This window comes from Pristis pectinata, chromosome 5 (genome assembly GCF_009764475.1).
Source record: "Pristis pectinata isolate sPriPec2 chromosome 5, sPriPec2.1.pri, whole genome shotgun sequence".
NCBI lineage: Eukaryota > Metazoa > Chordata > Chondrichthyes > Rhinopristiformes > Pristidae > Pristis > Pristis pectinata.
This window is the reverse complement of record NC_067409.1, coordinates 81,106,874-81,125,184: the sequence shown is the minus strand read 5'-3', so window position 1 is coordinate 81,125,184 and position 18,311 is coordinate 81,106,874. Positions and strand designations below refer to the sequence as shown.

Genomic DNA, 18,311 nt, shown 5'->3' with positions numbered 1-18,311 from the left:
GATAGTTAAAAAGGTATGAAAAGTTAAAGTGATAGTACAGTGGGTGAACATTATTGGGTTATGGGAAAAATGTGATTTTTCTTATCTGTTTATTTTGTTTAAAAATTATTCTGGATACATTAGTTTGAGAACTAAAATGGGAGAATGGTCATTGTAAGAAATATTGATGAATTGTTTGCCTTTTCAAAGCCTTAATTGGTGAGATCTTTTGAAATAAACATTCAGAATTGGTTGTTGCAATGCTTTCATGAATGCATTGAGATGCAGCAAATATATAAATCCAAAAGAGGTAGAATGTTCATTACAAGACCGCACATTAACTATTTACATGTTGAGTCTCTATGCCTTCCAAACTGCATGTTCCAGACTGTGTGAAACTATTTGTATTGGAGAAGTAGAAGCACAAGAAGACTATGCTGTCCAATAGAACACAATATAAATGCACACAGAGATACAGAGAAAACAGTATGTTCCATGTGTAACAATAAATGACAATAACCTTATGGGATAGCGTTTTGGTTAGTCACTTCCTTTACTTGAAAGTTTGATGTCCACTACCTCATTTCTTCTGCCTGGCTGCTTTTTCCTCTCAACTTAACCATTTGAGAGTTCTTTGTGTTCAGAACATAGAACGTAGAACAGTACAGCACAGGAACAGGCCCTTTGGCCCACAATGTTGTGCAGAAGTAATGAAGCTAATGATGCCCAATTAAACTAATCCCTTCTGCCGGCAGACATGCCTGCCACGCCTATCTGAGCAGGCATGGTAATGTAGTGGCTATCGTAATGCTATTACAGCGCCAGCGACCCGGATTCAATTCCGGCCACTGTCTGTAAGGAGTTTGTACATTCTCCCTGTATCTGCGTGGGTTTCCTCCAGGTGTTCCGGTTTCCTCCCACATTCCAAAGACGTACGGGTTAGGAAGTTGTGGGCGTGCTATGTTGGCACCGGAAGCGTGACGACACTTGTGGGCTGCCCCCAGAACACTCTATGCAAAAGATGCATTTCACTGTATGTTTCGATGTACATGTGACTAATAAAGATATCTTATCTTATCTCCCTCCATTCCCTGCCTATTCATGTGCCTATCCAAGAGTTTCCAGTGATTCATGAAATGACAGGATCTCCAGGTGCTGCAAGCTCCAAGTCTCCTGACCTCAGGCGTACGATGACTATCTAACATGACACTGGATTAGGGCAGTCCTGATTGACAAAAGTCAGTCCTGTGCTGCTTGACTACAGTAAGTGCATTTGTCTCACAGTGCCCTCAGCCCCAACAGACATCTCCCTTTAATGTGTCTCACATGGAAATGGCAGCAGGGGCAGGGCCCACCGTCGGGAGTGAAGGATCTTCAAGGAAGCAACAGTGTGACCCAGAGTAGACATAGGAACTTACACTGCTTAGAGGGAGGGGAGATTATGATTAAATAGGTCGGACACTTGAAGGGGGCGGAGGTTGACAGAAGGATAGCATTCAAAGGGGTGCCAGAAAAAGGTGCAGAAGTGAAGGGAAAAGAGTGGGTGTGATACTAAGTGGCGAAAGCTAGTATCATATTAAAGTATGCAGGGATGGGAGAGTGAAGTTAGACCTTGTGGGATATTGACGGATATGAGGAGAGTATGGGATTAGATTAGGTGGGATATTAAAGGATGCAAAGAGAGGAGCATGGGATATTGAAGGCTATGGGAGTGGGGGATAGGTGACCCATTATTTTGTCAAAAAATAAACTGTCTTTGAACCTTGGGGATTATTGTATGTAAAAATTCTGGATCTTTGGCAATCTCATAGATAGGATGTCCTTCCTGCAATAATATCCATTTTCTTGATAAGTTTGGAAGACAGCAGTACAATACACCCATTTCAGGGGAGGGCTAGATGGTTGGTATCCTAGGGGTAGGTAACTATACAAATAAGTCTCCTAGTCTTAAAAGATCCATGCTCCTTCAGGCCTCATTCTTCAAAATTACCCATTCCAAATATTATGTTTAAGTTTGGGTAGTTAGATACCAGGAGGCACTGCACAGTTATGTGTGAGGCCCATCAGCATTGTGTAATAAGAAATTCCACTGCAGTCCCATCTCTGTGGACACTGGAGCTTGTGGAGTAAGTTGGATAGAGGTAAGGAAGAGAGAGCAGTGAAAGGGAGTTAAGAGAAGAGATGGAGGAGGATGTAATGGTAGTGGGTAAGCACATGGGCCATGGGGGGGTGGGTGGGTGGGAAATAGAGTGGAAGAGGAGGGAAGCGACGGAGGGAAGAGGGAGGAAACAAAGAGGGTCTTGGAGACAGAGGGTAGGAGTGTTATGTGAGGGGTGTGAGAGGGCCACAACAGAGGGAGGGTTGAAGTGGGAGGAGTGGAAAGATGACCATTGTCAGGTTAGTTGATGAGAGACAGACACAAGACAGGCAGAATGCAACTGATGCCTTGAAGTCCTCAGTGCCTTTAAATGAAACCATTCGCCCCCACATGCCAGTGGTCTCCAGTCGTATGGTGTCAAAAAGTATCAAACTACTCAACAGAATTTCTAAACCATCAAATACCCATTGAGGCTGAAATTGAATTTAGCTTAATTCATGGCTCATTGCCATCAATGTAAAATGGAGCCATCAATAAACACAAGTACCTGGGTGAAAGCCAGCCTGGATGGTATGAGCAATGGGGTTAAGCAATCTGAAGAAGAACCTTTCTTTTGATATTATTTGAACTCAACTTCTGTACAACCACAATGAAAAATTCTGTGAGGTACCGATCATTTTCTGCTACAACACGTGCATTTGATGCCATTCCACAATATAATCTTTCACATGTACATCACATCATCAAGTGCTGAATGGTATCCTCAATGTTCTGATTGGTAAAGACATTGACCAACGGTACTGAGTCAAATGGAGCAACAAGTCATAAGGTTGCTTTCTATGCTAAAGACATACTAAACCAACATAGCTTATGGATTGCTGAAATGGGCCTCAGTGGCCTTGGGCTACAAAGTGTATAGAAAAACAGCTGGTGGTCTCACTTCTGTTGGAAAGTTCTGATGTCAGATGGGGATAAGATTCCAGATGCCTGTGATGCACTCCATGGAAAAATAGAGTCTGCTTAAAATAAATAGCTGGCTTCACACATGAAGAATCTTTACTTTGATAATGCATTAAAGGGAATGAAAATATGCAATCACATCCCAGTGAGAATTGGTAGCTTTAGAAAGGGTGGGAGAGGGTGAGGGTAAGAAGAGAAAACAAAAGTTTTGCAGAAATGAAACAGAATGCAAGTTATATCCTGTAAGTCATAAATAAAAATAGAGGCATAAGAAGCTAAGAAAAGTGAGATGGGCCAGGGTGAAAGTCACTGACGAACAGCCATTCCAATGGGCCATTTAGTTGGAAATGCTATTTCCAGCATATTCTGTTTTTCATTTCCTGTATTTGCAGTATTTTCCTTTCTTGTGCATACTTCTCAGACAATGTTTTCTCTCACCGAAGTGGGGTTACGTATAATAAGTAGCTTTGCTATAAAATGCCTGTTTTGCTTCTCAGTCCTTCCCTCCACAATTTCTCTCTTTTTTTCCTACTTCTGTAAATATGCTCAGAATGAATTCAACTGGCTCACAGTCTGGAAACATATTGCTGCAAAGGTTATGTAACCCTTCTTGGCAGTGCTAATGAATTCAGACCTATATTTTGTGAACTAATTATTCTTGTACGGTACCTGAGAGCACAGCCTATTATGAGGGAATTGAACTAATTTATAACACATTGAGCCAGTAGAAAGCCTTTCTACCAACTTTGTTAAACAGTTCATCAACTTTGTGGCAGGCAAGTTCAAACAGGGCCATCACAGAGAAGTGCTGCAACTGGGAATTAGCATGGCAATTTACACGAGTTGATTTCTTCATCTCATCAATCTAACATCATTTTCCCCCAAGGCAATAAAAACTTTTTTTTTGCTTCATTATTGCAACTGATGACCTTGTATATCTGTCAAGACCTGGCACTGCAATGGAAAACTCTGTTATATTGAAATGTGTATCTTATGACAATGCAGAATGCCTCTCTTGTGGCTTTTCACAAAATACCTGGAGGGGAGATATGCACAGAGACAGCTTGAAAGCGTGTGTGGCTGGCGAATGACTAACATGCGAAACCAACAGATGGTGGGAGTATGTAATCTAATCCACTAAAGGATTACTTCCAAAGCTCTTTTTCCCCCTAAGATCTTTGTCAAGGTTGGAATTTTAAATTTGTTCAACCTATGCACTTCAACATTATCATTTCATTAGATTTTAATCAGGTACTTTCTATCAGAACTAGTGCTGTCCTGTAAACTATAACAAAAAGTTACACTGCAGTTCCTTTTCCAAGTCATCCATCAATATCAGTTCAATTTCACAGGCAGTATTCATAATTAACCAACCAATCATTAATCTCTCTATCTCGCTCCCTCTCCAGTTGGGCTAATTAAGAACCAGAATGTAATTAAATCGGATCTCAAAATGAAAATAAGCAAATAGCCAGGGACCTGAAGTTTGATTCAAACTCAGGCAGGCCCACTGATCCCAAACATAGACTAGCAATATTAAACCACATCACATTTACATTCTTCTATATCATTACTCAGGGAGATCTTCACGTTTACACATTGCCTTTGAAACAATGGTAACCATCACGTTTCTCAAGAGAAGTTACAGGTTCAAGTCCCCTCTCATGTGTTGGCCAATACTTATCCCTCAACAAATAAATAAAAACCATTATACGGTCTTATCATGTTATGCTTAACTGGATTATCACTTTCCTTTCATTACGTCAGTGACCACTCTTTCAAAGGTCAATTATTCTTATAAAAGGCGACGTTTTGAACTAAAGAGGCACTACGTCAATGCAAATTGTTTTGTTATTCGTTCTAAGGAAAATTAAAGCTGAAGTTTCCTGGCTGCATTGGCCTTGCCTGAGAGAGAAGGAAATTACATTTTAACCTGTCATGATAAGAACCAATTTCACTCAACATTAAAAAAAATGAACCCTCATGTTGTATATTTAGCAATGAACTCTGATTTTTATACAGGACATAGAACATAGAACAGTAGCGTGCAGGAATAGGCCCTTCGGCCCACAGTGTTGTGCCAAACTCATTAAACTAGTAATTAAATGCCTAACAAAACTAATCCCTTCTGCTCACACAATGCCCATATCCCTTCATTCCATGCACATTCATGTGACTATCTAAGAGCCTCTTAAACACCTCTTTCGTATTTGCCTTCACTACCACCCCGGGAGTGCATTCCAGGCACCCATCACTCTCTGTGTAAAAAAACTTGACCCGCATATCTCCTTTGAACTTACTCCCTCTCTCCTTAAATGTATGCCCTCTGGTATTAGGCATTTTGACCCTGTGAAAAAGATACTGGCTGTCCACTCTATCTATGCCTCTCATGATCTTATAAACTTATAGCTTTTCATATTGCAGCAAAGAATTGAAAAGATTCTGTCACCCTAGAGGAAATAACTCCAGCAGGTGACTTGAAAGTAAGTACTTTGATATTCGTTTACTAGTCCCTCCTTGATGTCTCCCTTCTCCAATGCCATTGATTACCACAGTTATGTGCTTTACCAATTCTGGGCTGTTATGCAACCCCTGATTTTTGTCATTTTCATCATACAGCAGAATCCATTTCACAGAAGAGTATTTCAGCTCAGAGAATGTGTAGCATTTCTAATGTATGAAGCAATCAAGTTAGAAATGCACGTCTGCATTCAATCTACATAGTTGGCATTCCCCCTTGAGTAGTCAAATTATTTTTCTCAATCAACATGAATGAAATATGGAGACTCCAAATTTCTTTTCTGTTAAGCTAAATGTACATGAATTTTACAAGTCCCTTAACTGTGTCCTGAACTTCAGGTATCCAACTGTAAAAGACATGAGATAGGGGAGGAACCTTCCACTTCATCAGTGTTATTACTTAATTGTCATTAGTTTTATTGCTTAATTGCTCATTAAATGCAACCTGACTTCCTTAGAAGGAAACTCAAATTGAATCAGAATAACAGCAGCAAACAGAAGCTACCACTAATTCCTTAAATCCCCGGAGAATCAATGTTAAACTCAAAATGCAATCACAAACTTCCAGGTCAATAGCACAGGTGCTTTCTGTAGAGATTTAATAAAATATCCTTATAAAGAATCTTTTCAAGAATCTATTAAAGAAATTCCATGGGTTTTGTTGGGTTAGGATTGAGGAGCTGGGGTTGTCCGACAACTAAAAGGCCAAAAGTGTGCAGAGAATCAACTGGTTGGCAGTTGGACATGACTGTATTAGAAAGAGGAGACAATCCAGTTGTGCTGCTGATCACCATTAAAACCTATGTGAAGGACCACTTGTGTGAAAGTCAGAGTAGGACAAAAATTGAGCAATTTCATATGCCCATTGCTATGCAGTCTACTCAAACATAAAGTCATGGTTTAATGTCCTTCAGGATCTGGTTTACTATCACTGACATATGTCATGAAATTTGTTGTTTTGTGGCAGCAGTACAGTGCAAGACTCAAAGGCATAAAATTATTATAAGTTACAAAAATAAATAGTGCAAAAGAAGAATAACAAGGTAGTGTTCATGGGCTTATGAACTGTTTAGAAATCTGATGGTGGAGGGGAAGAAGCTGTTCCTGAAACGTTGAGTGTGGTTCTTCAGGCTTCTGTACCTCCTCTCCAATGGTAGTAATGTGAAGACAGCATGTCCTGGGTGATGAGGGTCTTGAGGCACCACCTCTTAAAGATGTCCTCGATGGTGGGGAGGGTTGTGCCCATGATGGAGCAGGCTGAGTCTACAACCCTCTGCAGCCTCTTTCGATCCTGTGTATTGGAGCCTCCATACCAGGCAGTGATGCAACCAGTCAGAATGCTCTCCACTGTACGTCTACAGAAATTTGCAAGAGTCTTTGGTGACACACCAAATCTCCTCAAACTCTTTATGAAGTAGAGCCACTGGCTTGTCTTCTCCGTGACTGCATCAATGTGTCGGGCCCAAGATAGATCCTCTGAGATGTTGATGCCCTGGAACTTGAAGCTGCTCACCCTTTCCACCACTGACCCCTCAATGAAGACTGGTGTCCTTTTGGATAAGAAATTTAAAAAGTTCTTGTGTGTTCCTGACAGATGTTAAAAAACATGAAACTACTTTGAAAAGCACAGCAAATATCCCAAGCGTGTTGACCAATGCTCATCCCTCAATCAACATATCTGACACAGTTTAACTGATGATAACCACATTGTTGATTATGGGACTTTTAGCATGCAAACTGGCTGCCAGATTTCCTACATCGCAACAGTGACAACATATCAAAAATAGCTGTATAATGTTTTGGTAATTTCTGAAATGGATGTGAATTGAACAATACAAATGCATGTCCTTCTTTCAGTAATAATTATTTGTTGATTTAAGAGGAGACAAATGGCACCCACAGAGATGAACAAGAAACATGGGCTAAAGTTGCACCAACTAGTGCCCACAATGGATTTCAAATAGGTCGATATGGAGCATCAATATCCTACATGTACACAAAAGGTGTCCACATTGATGCATAGCCATCCTTCAGATGTCTTGAAGGACAGAGTCCCCTTGTATACACCTGAAGCACATTTTCATGCTCATCGAGACAATTGAGCTGGCTTGAGCAGTGTTGACACTGAGCCTGCTCTGCTCACGTTTTCTGAGCCTGGATGCAATCTAGAAAGCTGCCACCACCAGCTATATTTTCTTTGGTACAAGCTTTTATTCAGTCTTTTATTCAGTCACATTCTGTTCTATCCACCTTCCAGGACTTATCTGTGGCTCATAGCTGGTGAAGCAAAATTAGCCCATTGGCAAAGGATGCATTGATTCTGGTTGAACAGCTAACACCAATAATTCACCCAGTGAGGAGTGAGACACAGGTTCAGGCAAGCCTCATAGTTGTGGTGGGGTGACCTAGATTGTGTGGAGTAAGATGGACCTCAAAATGGTTCATAAACAACTTACAAAGAAAAAGTAAACAAAACTCTTGGTCTTTTTTCAATCTGTCCCTTTGACTAAGTGACCATATGCAGCAAACACTTCATGAAATATCAAATTCCTAATGCCAAACAGTGAATTTACTGTCTTTTTTATTTTTTTGGCATTTTATTTTACACTTAATTATTGAGGGTTGCATATTCTCAGTGTAAATTGACCTTTCAATTTTCTGAGATAATGCTAGCTGCAGTAAATTTATCCTTCTGGGCATTTCCCATGCATCATTGAGAAAAGATAAATTTAGACCACAGGGGTAGGAATCACAACAACTTTACATATGGAACTTCAGTTTACAAAACCACCCAATTACTAATGAAAGGTAATATTACTTTCTCTGTGCAGTAGTTAGTCCCCTGGTTTATGCACACCTCATGTAACAATTCACGGAGTTCCATTGATGCTTCAGCAAGCTCAGTCATCCAATCCTTTTAGATCTATTGTCCAGAAGTTGAGAATAACAATCTGGGCAAAGGTTGGGCATCACAGTTGTGCTTAGTTCCCCTTGCTTACTTAAACAAAAATTAAACAAGGTTCCTATCCTGTGTCATCCAGTTGTCCTTGCTATTCTATAATGTGGCCCCAGTTTTGCACGAATGGAAGAACTTCTGCTAACCCTGGGATCACTGACATCCTGACTTGTTTCTTCCAACAGGGACATAGGCATTCACTGGTAGTCTGGCTCCCAGCTCACTAGTGTGGCCCAGCACAGGGCAGGGTCTCCACAGCACAACTGACCAGCTGTGCTGGTAAAATAGCTGCCACTAAAGGGAATGCTTGTTGTAGCTGTATAAAAATTTGGTTAGACCACAATTGGAGTATTGTGTGCAGTTCTGGTCACCCCATTATAGGAAGGATGTGGAGGCTTTGAAATGGGTGCAGAAGAGACTCACCAAGGTGTTGCCTGGATTGGAGAGTATGAGCTATTAGGAGAGGTTGGACAAACTTAGATTGTTTTCCCTGGAGTGCTGGAGGGTGAGAGGTGACCTGATAGAAGTATATAAAATTATGAGAGGCATGGATACAGTAGAATATACAGGAGTTTTTTTATCCACAGTGGACATGTCAGATACTGGAGGGCATAGGTTTAAAGTGATAGGGGGAAAGTTTAAAGGGGATTTGTGAGGCAAGTTTCTTTTACACAGAGTGGTGGGTGCCTGGAACACGCTGCCAGAGGAAATGGTGGAAGCAGACACGATAGCAATATTTATGAGGCATTTAGACAGGTGTTTGAACAGGCAGAGCATGTTGGGATACAGACCATGTGTAGGCAGAAGGGATTAGTTTGAATTGGCACAGACACCATGGACATGAGTAGCACTGTTCTATGTTCTATGTTCCAAGTTAAAAATAAATTCTGTTAGTTTAAATGTATGAAATCAAATGACAAGCTCAACTTAGACTTCTAGCAGTTGTTTTCTCCCCATTTATTTCAAAGGGTGGGCAGGTTCCACAGGGCAATTTCTGGGAAATCTGACTGTCACCCTGGGCTCCTTTGGAAAGCCACTTTTGCAACTGGCCATGTGGACAACACTGTGCAGGATGCTGCTTAAGTCATTGCCATACGTGGGAACTTGGGAGAAGGAATGCAAGTTCGTTTGACAGGATACAGGCACGTATGGCAGATCTGCCCAACTGTGGTCAATCTTCATAGTCTTCTGAAATAGCCTAGTGAGCATTCAATTATATCAAACCAGTAAGTGCAGTTTGAGAAAATGGTCTAACACTATTACCTCATGGCAACGGAGGATGGACAATAGTTTTCTCAAGAGGAGTTAGGAAAGGGCAATAAATGCTAATCCAGTGAGTGAAGTCCACGTCATGTAAATGAATGAAAAGTAAATGGCAACTTAGCCAAACTGAGAACAATTAAAAACTTAAGAACACTTCCCCAGAAAGGAGTCACTAGCCAGTGGAAAACAGGGAAGGGGAGAAAAATACTTGGAAAAGGAAAGCTGCACAAACTTAAGCTTGACTAATTTGCAGGTGAGCTTTCTCATTTCACAAACATAGTTTAGCAAAATCAAAAATAAGATAATTCATCAGAAAACAGCTACAGAGAAAGTGGAAGAGGGTTGTGGTAAGAGGAATAATGCTTTGAAGTTCACAAAATTTTTCTGTGAAGTAGGGATACCCATTTAAGCCACCCATCAGGTAAATGTTCTGAATCTCACACCAGGATTGACTTGTGTTTGGACTGTCACTGGACCTGAAGTTTTGAATAGTTTCAAGAACAAGTTTTGAATTTACAAATCAGTTACTCATATTAGGTTTTAACAAAATATGGATGTGTTTACCAATGGCAGTGATCCAGGACAGAAAAGGAGTAAGATAAATTTTTCATCTTTTACAACTGTTTCAAGTCTGAAAGAAAAGGCAAACAGGAGGGGAAAAAAAGAGCATTTGTTTCTCAGTATCACTCTCCAAGATACAGGAAAATAGTTAGTGATCAAGTACTTTACTTAATAAAGTAAAACTTACATAATCAGGGAATGTTCATTCTGAGGCCTTCTCCCACAAAATCCGTCAGAAGTTTATTGATTCTTCTGGGCCAAGAGGAACTATTGGGTCACTGCCACACAACAGGTTTCTTAAGCTCATTCACAGACTTCCAGACAGCCTATGATTTCTATGGCTTCGACAGATCCATGTTTCATGTATATACAGAATGTGCCAGGTTGCAATCCCTGTGTGAATATCTAAAGGGACTCCTCCTCAAGCTGTGGTTGCACTTCAGCAACAAGTTGGGGCACTGAGTATAAGATTCAGGAAGTCATGTTGCATCTGTATAAAACTTTGGTTAGGCAGCACTTGGAGTATTGTGTGCAATTCTGGTCACCCCATTACAGGAAGGATGTGGAGGCTTTGGAAAGGGTGCAGAAGAGGTTTACCAGCATGCTGCCTGGATTAAAGGGTATGAGCTATAAGGGGAAGTTGGACGAACTTGTTTATTTTCTCTGGAGTGTCGGAGACTGAGGGCCAACCTGATAGAAGTTTATAAGACTATGAGAGGCATAGATAGGGTAGACAGTCAGAATTTTCTTCCCAGGATAGAAATGTTAAGTACTAGAGGACATGCATTTAAGTTGAAGGGGGAAAGTTTAAAGGAGATGTGCAGGGCAAGCTTTTTTACACAGAGAGTGGTAGGTGCCTGGAACGGGTGCCAGGGTTAGTGGTGGAAGCAGATACAATAGTGGCCTTTAAGAAGCTGTTAGATTGACACATGAATGTGCAGAGAATGCAGGGAATATGGATCACGTACAGGCAGAAGAGAATTAGTTTAATTTGGCATCATGTTCAGTGCTGACATCATGGGCTGAAGGGCCTGTTCCTGTGCTGCATTGTTCTATGTTCTATGCTCTGTGTTCCATATTCATCCTTCTGATCTTTGTGTACCCAATATGGGGGAGGGGTGGGATGGGTGGAGGTTGCCAAGGGACAACCTCATCAATCTGCTGCTAATGACTATATGCAGGTCCAGGCAGCAGGCCATTGGAAGAGTATGTCCCTCCCAATTGCCTGTCCCTCTTCTGAGGTTACATTCATTCTCTGTTATCCTTGGAGAGGGAATGGGTGGTGTCAGCTGGTTTGCTGGAGGCCTTCCAGGAGCTGTGGGCACTGCAAGGGCCGGAGTGCATTCTGGACAAGGAGAAGGGCGGCACGGTAGCGTAGCGGTTAGCGCGATGCTATTACCGCACCAGCGATCGGGGTTCGATTCCCGTCGCTGTCTGTAAGGAGTTTGTACGTTCTCCCATGTCTGCGTGGGTTTCCTCCGGGTGCTCCAGTTTCCTCCCACATTGAAAAGATGTACGGGTAGGTTAATTTGGGTTTAAAGTGGGCAGCAAAGACTCATTGGGCCGGAAGGGCCTGTTACCACACTGTAAATAAAATTTAAAAAAAACAATAGGGTGCAAGGGATATAGACCATAAAGAAGCAAGCAACTTCTGGCAAATTCCATGTAAAATAATGTTGTACCAACAGAGAGTGGCTGGTTACTCAATACACTTCTTAAAGTGGTATAGCCATAAAACAGCAAAGATTATTCACAACCACCTTTACAAACAGCCATATGTTATAATATGGTTAAAAGTCTAATCAATGAAGTAACAGTGTCAACCGTGAATAGGAAAGTATTGCAAACACGGTTAGAATATTATATCACTCAAAGCTTAACATTTCAAATATTAGGGTCTTATGACTCAATGGGAAGGATTCATAAAAGATAGGACCCAGCTTTCTTTCAAAGGCTGAGTAAGTTCTTGAACTATATCTACATTTGTACCTGAATACCACCAGATAGCCAACTGTCCTGGAATAAAAGCATGGACTAAAAGAAATCCTAAAAAATGTTAGCATGAAGAGGCCACATAAATCGCTTTATTTAACGCAGTAATCTGCCTCACTTAAGTGAAGATTCCAGCCTTTATTGCAATATGCAAACGTGAGCAAGCAAATAGATAGAAATAACATTGCTCAGTCATATATTAGGCAGCTTTGAATTGCTTGCAATGCCACTTCCTAGGTTGGAATATGTGGTAAAAACTGTTGTACTGAAAGTGTTTGTTAAAGGTCTTTGCTCAAGGCCACGCTGTTTTACACATTCTAAACTAGGATTCAAAAGTGTTACAATGGCCTGACAGGGTCTGGTTTCACTTGGCATTCTGACAATGGAAATAGGACACTTGAAGGCACATGAGCTTAGAGGATTCTCCATGTGGTGAAAGGCCATGTTTCACCAAGATGCCATTTAATGCCAGACACTCCTCCCCACCACCAGCCTTTGCCTTTTCTCACTAAGTGGGTGGAACACAATACCTGAGACAAATGTCCATTCAAAAAGGTAATACAAGTAGGATGACTATAATTAATTAGATACCTGGTATCTGGATCACGTTTTTAAAAGCTCAGTTTCTATTAACATTTTCTCAGCTTTGAGACCAAAGGAAAAGGTACCATGTTTGTAATTCTTCTGGAACAGCACAACACCCTTTGGTTTTTCCTCTAACTCTACACTCCTGTATAACCCCAAGTTCCCTCATTTCATCTTGAGGGGGTTGGTTGCTGTTTGGCTGAAAAGGCACAATCTCTCAAATTCTCACAGACTCAAAACAAAAACAGCCTTTTAACCAGGATTTAGCTCACGAGATCTAAATCTTCTGAAGTCATGGTAATATTCCAAAAATCCATGATGCACCCTTTTAGAAATCCTGATGGTTTGGCATCTGGCTCAGCAGGTAATGTTTGCTATGTTCCCTTCTGACTCCCCAGGGCACCGGTTCCTACACTCCCATTCAACTCACCAGGACTCTGGTTCCCATGCTTGCTTTCAACTGACCAGGGTCTCGTTTCCTGCGCTTTCTTTCAGCTGACCAGGGTTCACTGGGAAATTTATTACATTATTGCAGAACATCCAAAGAAAGTGAATTAAAAGCCTGTTGGGTTAATAATATTGAATAACATCCAATAGTCCAGAAAGTCACTAATCCAGCACCACCAAAGCCCCGAGAGTGTCAGATTAATGGAGTTTCAATGTACTTGCAGTCAAATTTTGTTTCCTATGTGAGGAACTTTGTGACACTTTTGCTAAATTAGTACAATTATATTAATATAAGCTACCAGTGTTGTGATCACTCATCATACAATGATAAGTTTTAATTCCAAAATTCCAAATAAGTGGAACCCCACAGGTGATATTACCACCCACTGTGGTGGAAATTTGCTACAGTGTAAAGCAGTAGCTTGATGATTAAATTACTGGACTAGAATTTAGTGGTGTGAACTGTTGATCCTGTGTTCAGATCCCACCAATGAAGCCAGGAAAGTTCAAGTAGTTAAATAAATCTGGAATCAAAAGCTGGTAATTGTGACCATGAAACTACTAGCTGGTGATCCAGATTAGTTTATTAATGTCCTTCAGAGAAGGAAATCTGCTTTCCTTACCCTGGTTAGCCTGTATGTAATGCCAGACCCTCAGCAATACAGTTGATCTTTAACTGACCTCTGAAAGACTTAAAACTAGCCAGTCCAAAGGTAATTAGCAATGGAAAATAAACACTGCTTTTTCTTTGCTGTCCACATCCTATGAATTCGAGGTCAGTTTGAATTTAAAACTAAAATCCAATTGAGCCACAGCCAATATGAACCAAACCTGAGCCTAAGTACTTATAATCTTTTCTAAACCCTACTCAACCCTACCATCACCATAAATATCAAACATGTCATTCACATTTATTTAAAATTAATGCAATTAATGCAACTTGACCAGAACCTGACATGTAAAATCAGAACCCATTAGTCTTGAGCTGGTTGGCTAGGTAACACACTAAATGCAAAACACAAATAAAAACTTAAGGCAGTTTTGGAAAATCTGTTCAGAAAACTCTTCCAGCAATTCATTTAGTTTGTTATCTTTTTAAAAACAGAATTCCTTTGCACCAACAATAGTTCAAATTGGTGAGAAGATTCAACCAATAGCCACGTACATTTGGAAATCACAAATACATTGCCCATATTTTTCCTAACAAATATATGTGTTTTCTGAAAGTGGGGGACAGCACAATTTCAGAAACCTCTGTACAGTGCTGATTTTTGGCACATTTTCTCACCATTGGTTCACTGTCCTTTTAAGTTTGTTTCACATGCAGAGTTTACATTACCATGCACTTTATCTGACTCTGGAGGTTTATTCATACTGGGAAAATCTAGGTCAAACTGTTCATGGTGTACTGCAAAAGCAGCTTGCACAATATGCCAAATTAGTAAAACCCAAAATTCCAAAAATCCTGGAAATCTTAGATCACAGACAGAAAATGCTGAAAATATACATCAAGGTAACCAACATCTGTGGGGGAAGCAGAATAGTTAACATCTCAGATTTGCATCTTCAAAAACTTTAAAGGGCAGACAGACAGGTTAATAGAATCAGAAAAAGAGGAAATTAAATAAAAATATGTAATACAAACAGAGAAAACCATAAAGGAATCAGAACTTGATGACATAACTCTGTCATGTACTGTACAGAGATATTGAAATAATAACATGCACAGCTCTATAAATAGTCAAAGAAGTAGGAGGCCAAGGAAACTGGAGTGATGGAAAACATGGCAAATCTGCAGCTATCTTGACTGCACCTCCTCCCACCCTCCTTCCTGAGACGACTCCATTCCATTCTCCCAGTATTCCTGGCTCTGAAGCATTTGCTCTCAATGCTTCTGAGATATCTTTCTTTTTCCTTAATTCCTCTCCATCATATCTGACAGAGCTCTCAACTGGTCCTGACCATTTCCTGTTTTCACCTTTCTTCTGTCACCCAGACCGAGGATAGGGTTCCCATTTCCAAAGTCTCATCGTCCAAAATTGCTGCCACCCTCAAACTGATGCCACCACCAGACACACCTCCCTTTCCCCTTTCAGCATTCTGAAGAGTTCATTCCAACCAAAACTCTCAGGTTCGCTCTTCCAAACCCTTCTTACTGCAACTTTCTACCACAGTAAAACCTTCCCTTTTACTCTTCCCGTTTCCACCATCCAAGGACCCAAACCTTCCTTCCAGGTAAAGCTGCGATTCACCTGTATTTCTTCCAATTTAGTGTATTGGTATTGATTTATTATTGTCACTTGTACCAAAGTACAGTGAAAAACTTGTCTTGCATACCGATCGTACAGGTCAATTCATTACACAGTGCAGTTACATTGGGTTAGGTCAGAGTGCTGTACTGTATTCAGTGCTCACTGTGTGGGCTCCTCTACACTGGAGAAACCAGGCACAGATTGGATGACCACGTTGTAGAACACTTCCATGAACCTGAGTTTCCTGTTGCCTGTACTTTAATTCTATATCTCTCTATTCCAATGAAGCCCAACATGAGCTTGAGGAAAAATATCTCATCTTCTGACCAAGCAGGTTACATCCGTCAGGACTCAACATTGAATCCAACAATTTCAGATAACCAGCCTGATTAAAGGTCATCCACCAGTGATGTTAACTCACTTTTTCTTGAACCATAGATGCTGCCGGCTGAATATTTACAACATCCTTTCATGGAGACACAAGAGACTACAGATGCTGAAACCTGGAGTAACAAAATGCCGGAAAAACTCAGTGGGTCAGGCAGGATCTGTGGATGGAAATGGACAGTCATTTTGGGTCAAGACCCTTCCTCTGGACTGAAAGGTAGAGGGGAGGTAGCCAGTATAAAGAGGTGAGGAGGGGGTGATAGGCAGACGAAAGAAGGAAAAGTGGATATAGCTGGGAGGTGATAGGAGGAGGCGACAGAGGGCTGTAGATGGTGGAATCTGATAGGAAAGGAAGATGGAGCATGAAATCAAATAAGGGAGGTGGGGTAGGCAGGTGGGGGGAAGGGACCCAGAGGGAGGAGGGTGTGGGTGATGGGCAGATGGAGTGGGTGGGGGAGGGGAAAGAAACAGGGGCTGAAGTTGGTGCAGAAGGAACTAGGTAGATCAGGAGGAGAGAAAAAAGGGATGCGGGGTGGGGAGCTAGTTACTTGAAATTGGTCTATTCAATGTTCATGCCATTGGGTTTTCCTCTTTTATTTCAGATTTCCAGCAACTACAGTATTTTATACTTCACAATCCCAACATTTCTTTTCTCTGCACTATTCACTTCAGCTCCTTCTACTTACATTCTCCCCAGACAGATCAGCTGCAGTTAACAAGCATTCACTACCCTCCCTCAGCTATCATCGTAACTTTTTGTGTTGTTCAGTCTCACTTTGTCTTCACCCTACCACAGACATTCGATTTGTTTTCCCCAACCTCTCCCCATCTTTGCAACTTAAGACATCTCTGATTTCAGAAATTTTCCCAGTTTTGATGAATGTTCATTGATCTCATGGTTCTTTATTGCGTAGAAGGAGGCCATTTGACCCATCGAGTCTTACCACACCAATAGTTCCATTTCTGCCTTATTTCCCTGCAACATTCACTTTCATTGTCCTATTAATTCACCACTGATTCTTCAACCACCCACTTACACAACAGGCAATTTACAGTCAACAATCAACCAACCTGCACAACTTTGAGATGTGGGAGGAAACCAGAGTCCACAGGAAAATGTGTGCGGTCACAGAGGGAACATGCAAATTCCGCACAGAAAGCATCTGAAGTCAGGATTGAACCCGGGATGTTGGAGCTGTGCAGCAGCAGCACCAACTGCCTCGCCACATCGCCACTGGAGCAACCGCTATGTATTCTCTGTTTTCATATCAAATCTAGGTCCAAGTGTGCAAGTAAACAGGTTTGAAAATGAGGATAAAATTAAGGTCTAAAGTTATTAAACTCAATGTACAGACCAGTAGCTGCTTAAAAAGAAGATGGGATATTATTCCTGAAGCTTACTTTGAGTTTTGGTGGAAGGGTGAGCAACTACAACAACAACAATTGGGTTCGAGGGGAATGGGGAAGGGAAGCATGGAATATTGGAGTCCCCAAGTTGGGTTGGAGGGGAATGGGAAAGGGAGGCGTGGAATATTGGAGTCCCCAAGTTGGGTTGGAGGGGAATGGGAAAGGGAGGCGTGGAATATTGGAGTCCCCAAGTTGGGTTGGAGGGGAATGGGAAAGGGAGGCGTGGAATATTGGAGTCCCCAAGTTGCTTTTTCATTTCTTCTATTTCATTTTCCAGCTTTGCATGCCAGCTTAGCTAAACGGCGACTAAATAATAGCCCTCTCCTTTTTGAGTGGGTCAACTTCACTCTAGGTTTGATCATGTAACGCAGGCTGGTTCTTTCATGGTATGGATGGATAACAGCAGAGAGCAAACAGGAGGGGAGCCAACATGGGGAGGAATGGATAAAGGTCGAAGAAGCACTGCTGACAATCAATGAGAGCAATGAGTGAGACAGACTGAGGGCCAAACCCAGAAGGCTGAGAGATTCAGATGTGATGTCTCTGCTATGGAACAAGCGGGTTGGTGAGTTACCTTGGAGATTTTCCTTTTTATTTCTTGGAGATATTTGGATCAGTGTCTGTTTTTACAAACAATACAGAGATCACATGGAAAGTCACAGGAATAGTCCCAATGACTTGAATAGAAATGTGGTGGAGCAAAAGTAGGGGTAGGAAATTGGCTAGAGTGACATAGCTATGAATTGAGTGGAGAAATACAAGAAAGCCAAGTGATATCACAGTGAGTATAAAAGAGTAGCTCCGAGGGTGGGTAAATTGGGTATGAAGTATTTTTTTTTAACAAAAGGGGTCTGCCTAATTTTAGTTCGGTCTAGCAATAAACAAAACAGAGAGAGAGATTGGG

At 41.3% G+C, this 18,311-nt stretch overlaps 1 long non-coding RNA gene across 1 annotated transcript in view; it reads left to right on the top strand.

Moving 5' to 3' along the window:
* LOC127570759 (uncharacterized) overlaps positions 1 to 17,020 on the top strand; it is a 52,444-nt gene extending 35,424 nt beyond the window's left edge. The window contains exons 3-5 of the long non-coding RNA XR_007956391.1: positions 1,096 to 1,242; positions 16,052 to 16,217; positions 16,603 to 17,020. This is a non-coding gene — a long non-coding RNA (uncharacterized LOC127570759). The remainder of the gene's footprint in view (positions 1 to 1,095; positions 1,243 to 16,051; positions 16,218 to 16,602) is intronic.
* The last annotated feature ends 1,291 nt before the right edge of the window (positions 17,021 to 18,311 follow it).